Raw genomic sequence first — 6,465 nt, forward strand, 5'->3', positions numbered from 1 at the left:
TAATGAACCGGCTGCGATGTCAAGATTGCAATGCTGGAATGCACAGTGTGTGTGTGTGTGTGTGTGTGTGTGTGTGTGTGTGTGTGTGTCTGTGTGTGTGTGTGTGTGTGTGTGTGTGTATGTGTGTGTGTGTGTGAGGCGTGGGCACGATCGAACAGTGGAAACATAAAAACATAGGCTACTCCGTCGGTTTGTTCATACAGGACATCATTTAAACTGCACTGTGTTTACTTATATTTAAGTACACTCGCAAAAAAAACACAACATTGTGCTTTTGTAAAAAAACATTCAAGCAATCCCACCCCCGGAATGGCGCTATTTTTTAAAGGAGTCATAACCTTGTATTACATTGGATACCTACTGCTGTATTATAGTCTTTCAGGCCCTTCTAAAAAAGAAAAGTGGAAGAAAAAAAAAACACAGACCTACTTTTACCCTTATTTCTGAAGGCATTATTGTCTCGCGAGATCAATGCGATGTTTTGGCTGTCGTGGACGCTCTATATGGCTCTGCACGCCAGTTGAAAGGGTTGTTGGGACAGCGTCATTAAAAATGAATTTCATCCACTGGTCCCTGATAGTTTCGTCCGATTTTGGGAGATAAAACACATTTACATGTTTTTTATGGCAATCAACCACAGAGCAAGTCCGGTGTGCACTCGGTTTCTCCATCTTTCCCGACTGAACTGAATATGAGGGGGAGAGGGGAAGGGGGGGCTTCCTGCTGCGGTGTCCATATATGGTATATCCTATTACCTCATGACGTCAAGAGGGAGCTGAAATCAAAATCTCGTATTTGAGTGGGCGTGCACGCGCGCTGGTTTATTTACCCTGAGGTAAACAAACGCTTCACTTTTAAATATCGGCTTCCCGGCCAGTGTATAATCGTTAGTCGATCATAACATACATTGATTCTCGTGGAAAAGTGAAAATTGCAGGTTATGACTCCTTTAAATGAAACTAAAATGCTCACGGCTGCATGGGCAATAACGCGTCTACAGCGAGGAACGAGCAGAACAGAGTGAATGTTTTTTAGTTCATTCCTACTGGACGACCGTATTTCACTTTCGCTTTTAAAGGGATACTCCACTTTAAAATTAAAATTCTGTCACCATATTCTCACCCTCATGTTGTTTTAATCCTTTATGAATTTCTTTCTTCTGCTGAACAGAAAGGAAGATATTTAGGAGAATGTCAGTAACCAGACAGTTTCTGATCCCATTGACTTCCATAGTAGGAAAAAAATGTATACTATGGAAGTCAATGAGACCAGAAACTGTCTGGTTACTGACATTCTTCTAAATATCTTCCTTTCTGTTCAGCAGAAGAAAGAAATTCATAAAGGATTAAAACAACATGAGGGTGAGAATATGGTGACAGAATTTTCATTTTAAAGTGGAGTATCCCTTTAAGTTAGCGATTTAAAAGCCCCCGCTGCGGTGTCACACATCAATTAACCAGTGGGAAAAAAATCTCAGTCACATCGCTATTATATTTATATATAAATACAATATACAATGGGCCTACCTGATTTTGAACACAAGAGGGCAGTATAGCCCTATGTATGACTTTTTTTTTTTTACTAAATAGCGCATTCTGGCTGATTTTAAACTTGTACATAATTCTTGAATTGAAAAAAACTGAATAAACCCAAAACTAGTTCTGTTTCGGTTTAGTTCTGATATTTGTATAATTTTATATAAAAATAAATGGTGTATAATTAAATTTTAAGAAGATATGAGATGTTTTCTGATTCCTTTTTTGACATTATTTTAATCCCTCGCCATGTCAAAACCGTTTGAAATATTTAATATCCGTTCACAAGTTAGCATCTTTAATGTATTTTCATCGTGTTAAAAAAGTTTGGTGTGAATAAAAAAAAAAACACTTAGCAGGAGTGGGTAAAAAGCAGAGGCTGAATTTGCAAATAAATCCACATTCAAACCAAAATATCTGACTTCCTATTGGTCGAAGCTAATAACTGTATATTAGAAAGTTGTCCGGCTCGATGAGACCAATGTACGTACTGATTTTTAAAACTGTGGGTAAAACTAACCCCCCCACTTTTGTCAAAAGCATTTTGAAAGTGACACACTTCCTGCTGCCAGTTGGTGGCGCTATAACTTTGACTCACAATAGTTACATCCATCTGATCGGCCTCTTACCACGAACACACTGGTGAAGTTTCATCAAGATCCGTTAATGTATGCAGAAGTTATACCACTTCGTGTTTCTCTTTTCTCGCCATAAATTCGTTTCCTCGCCACGGCCAAACCGTTCGAGATATCAAAAATCCGTCCGCAATTTAGAATCCTCAATGTCTTGACTTCATGCACACCGAGTTTGGTGGGGATTGGATGAATTCTCTAGGAGGAGTACTTCGCATTCCACAGCAAGCGTTCTCCAAACAACCCATCATTTCCGACTTCCTGTTGGGCTGGCGTAAAACTTAGAGCACGAAAGTTGTTCAGCCCGATGTGATCTATATGTGTACCGAGTTTCATATCATTACATGCAAGTGTGTTTGATATATGGATCTAGTTTTAGAATCCCGTTCAAGGGGGCGCTGTTGAGCCCCCCTGCCACACCCGGGTACCAGCTTCAGCCCGGCCCTGATGGCCGCGAGTTCTGACCTGTGTGCAAAGTTTCAAGAGTTTGAGCACGTTAAGGGCCCCAAAAGCCCCTGAAACCTTGAAACACACTGAAATCAATTGGAAATTCCCTCCCACCCCTCACACACACAGAGACAGAGAGAGAGAGAGAGAAAATTCTCCAAAAAATCACATTCAAACCAAAATATCTGACTTCCTGTTGCTCTGAGCTAATAAGTGTGAATTAGAAAGTTGTCCGGCTTGATGAGAACAATATACATAACTATTTTTGTGACTCTACTTAAAACTAAGCCCCCATTTTTGACTAAAGGTGGCGCTACTGAGCCCCTCACCACGCCCGTTTCTGAAACTTTGCACATGTCTACTGGCTAATAAATGTGATGTGTCTGTCGAGTTTCATCCAATTTCAAGTATGTTAAGAGTCTCAAAAGCATCTGAAAAGAATATTAAAGTTTGATGCGTTGCCACGGCAACAGTATTTAAGATATCAATAAACCTTTCACAGGTCTACATCTGCCGTGTGTCTACATTATACACATAAAGTTTGAAGCAAATCGGGTAAAAATAAGAGAGTGATTTCAAAGCATTTTGAAAGTGACACACTTCCTGCTGCCAGTTGGTGGCGCTATAACTTTGACTCACAATAGTCACATCCATGTGATCGGCCTCTTACAACGAACACACTGCGGAAGTTTCATCAAGATCAGTTAATGTATGCAGAAGTTATAACACACTTCCTGTGTCCCTTATTCGCCATAAATTCGTTTCCTCGCCACGGCCAAACCGTTTGAGATATCAAAAATCCGTCCGCAATTTAGCATCCTCAATGTCTTGACTTCATGCTGACCGAGTTTGGTTGTGATTGGACGAATTTTCTAGGAGGAGTATTTCAAATTCCACAGCATGCGTTTCCAAACAACCCATAATAGCCGACTTCCTGTTGGGCTAGCGTAAAGCTAGCGTAAAACTTAGAGGACGAAAGTTGTTCGGCCCGATGAGATCTATATGTGTACTGAGTTTCATATTATTATATGCAAGCATGTTTGATTTATGGACCAAGTTTTCGGACACCATTCCAGGGGGCGCTGTCGAGCCCCCCTGCCACGCCCGGGTACCAGCTTCAGTCAGGCCCTGATGGCCGTGGGTTCTGACGTGTGTGCAAAATTTCAAGAGTTTTCGAGCATGTTAAGAGCCCCAAAAGTGCCCGAAAGGTTGACAAAATAATAATAATAATAAATAATCCTACCGAAAACAATAGGGCCTTCGCCCTTTCAGGGCTTGGGCCCTAAATATAGCTGCGAGCAGCGATTACGGGCCCAAGCCGGTGGCACCGCAACCCCGGTGCCTTTAGTTACCTAAAGGCACCGGGGATGGCGGTGCCACCGGCTTTGGCCCTCCATCGCTGCTCGCAGCTATATTTATATATATATATATATATACACACACACACACACACACATATATATATATATATATATATATATATATGTGTGTGTATATAAATATCTATCTATCTATATCTATATCTATATGTATATATTAGGGCTGTCACGATGTTAGATTTTTCACACCACGGTTATTGTGGCCAAAATAATTCACGATATCGATATATCGTGATATCTATAGAATCTATGGGGGGGGATACTCAATCTATGGCAAATTTTTTTGCCAAACACTGTCTGAAGGTTTCCTGAAGAACTGAAAAGCTCTTAAACCTGTTGTTGCACTGGCGCCAATAAAGTCATGCAGATAGCAGATTTGAATAAAAAAATCAAGTGCAAATACAAATACAAAAATAAGATGAGTAAAGAAAACGGGGTTCTTAATTTTAATAATCACCCTTTATTAAATATATGAACACAGAAACCCCCTGTTAACAGTTAATGTCACGTTTCCCATTCCATGATGACTAGTAAAATAATAGCCGCGTCGCGTCTATGACAACTCCAGGTATTGCACACCGGACACGCACTTTCTCAGTTTATGGCCAGCAATATCATTATGTTTAAGGACATTATGGAATTGAGATAATGTCTGTACTATGTTATGATTATACTGTACAATTAAATACAATAGTTGCTGAGTCTGTGATCTGAACACTTTTTTCTGCGCTCTGTGTCGCGGCAGGATTTTGAACAAGGTCCTGAGCCGTTGCTGGGCGCCGCGGACAGACGCCGAATAGAACCGCGCTTGTGCTTCTCGTCCGGTGTGTGTACACTCATACAGAATGTGTTCGAATTTTAAAGACGTGGCGCTGCGCTTCTCGTCCGGTGTGCGACCACCTCTAAGGTGCTGTTTTCTTTGAAGCCGAAGAACTCTGTTGTTAATACTGGCGAGCTCAGCTTACTTTTTTCGGGTGTGGACAGAGTGTTTCACTCTAGCTGCGCGGGCGCGGACGAGCGCTGCGTCTAGAAAACGCCAATATCGCCAATACCGGTATATTGTATTGCTCTAAATTAACACGATGTCGATATTTCATGCTTTGAATATCACGATTATCGTCAATACCGGTATATTGCGACACCCCTAGTATATATATATATATATATATATTTATTTATTTATTCGTTTATTTAACAGGGACAATGCAGTATAACATTGCTACAATTTCATGCAGCCGATGCTCTACATATAGGCTTCTAGCCAGAGGCTAATTTGCAGCCCCAGTCCCTGGTTGGGCTAAAAAAAAAAAAAAAAAAAAAAAAAAAAAAATTTATAAAATAAACAACTAAGACTATGTACAACCATCAATGTTCACATATCTGCTTTTGTTTATATATATATATGTATATATATATATACACACACACACACACACACACACACATATATATATATATATATATATATATATATATATATATATATATATATGAAGAGTTCAGATGCAAAAGCCTCTAAGTGCCATCTGAAATTTTCTTCTAGAATGATCATTTTTATCAGGCTCGTATATTTAAGTTCAATAATTTCACTTAAATGGCAATGCAAATTACCTATTAATTGTCATTTAAGTGAAATCACTTAACCTAAATATACAAGCTTTATAAAAATGATCATTCTAGAAGAAAATTTCAGATGGCACTTAGAGGCTTTTGCATCTGAACTCTTCATATATATATATATATATATGACAGAAAATATTACTTGTCTTACCTTATTCTGATTTTATGATACACTCAAAATATTCCACAACAAATCCTTTAAATTTAATGTAAAAATAAAAACGAAAGTAAGCAGTGTTGGTCTCACGTAACCCTCTCATTAGAATCAAAATGTTTCAATTTTTGCGATGTATTTGGATGCTAAACTATTCTTTATTATAGGCTTTGTACTTCACTCGTGTTCCAATATCGATGGAAAAAATCATCCTCTTCACACGCGCAAAAATGTTCTTGGAAACATCACAGTGGAGCTCTGCTTACTGTGAATGGTCCAGATTGTACTACTGACTATTTAAACAGAGCAGTGTAATTCGTTTATGTTAGGTTGACTATTTTTATTATTATATTGTATTAGGGCTATAATCAATGTCAAGATTGCAATTCTGGAATGTGTGTGTGACGCGGTTGCGGTTGAACAGTGGACACAAAAACATAAATAAAATGTTTTAGTTAATTCCTACATCCATAGGAATACATTGAAAATGCTCGCTCTACTCCGCACCATTATCAATGTCTGTGCGGACGTCTGTATTTTACTAGTATATAGTATACTATAGTTAGCGATTTAAAAGCCCTCAGCGGTGTCACATGTCGATTAACCGGTGGGAAAATTTTATCACAGTCACATCCCTAATATATTTATATATAAATACAATAGGCCTACCTGAAAGAGAATTTTACTTGCCCGACCAA

Source organism: Rutilus rutilus (genome assembly GCF_951802725.1).
Source record: "Rutilus rutilus genome assembly, chromosome: 5".
In the NCBI taxonomy this organism is placed as follows: domain Eukaryota; kingdom Metazoa; phylum Chordata; class Actinopteri; order Cypriniformes; family Leuciscidae; genus Rutilus; species Rutilus rutilus.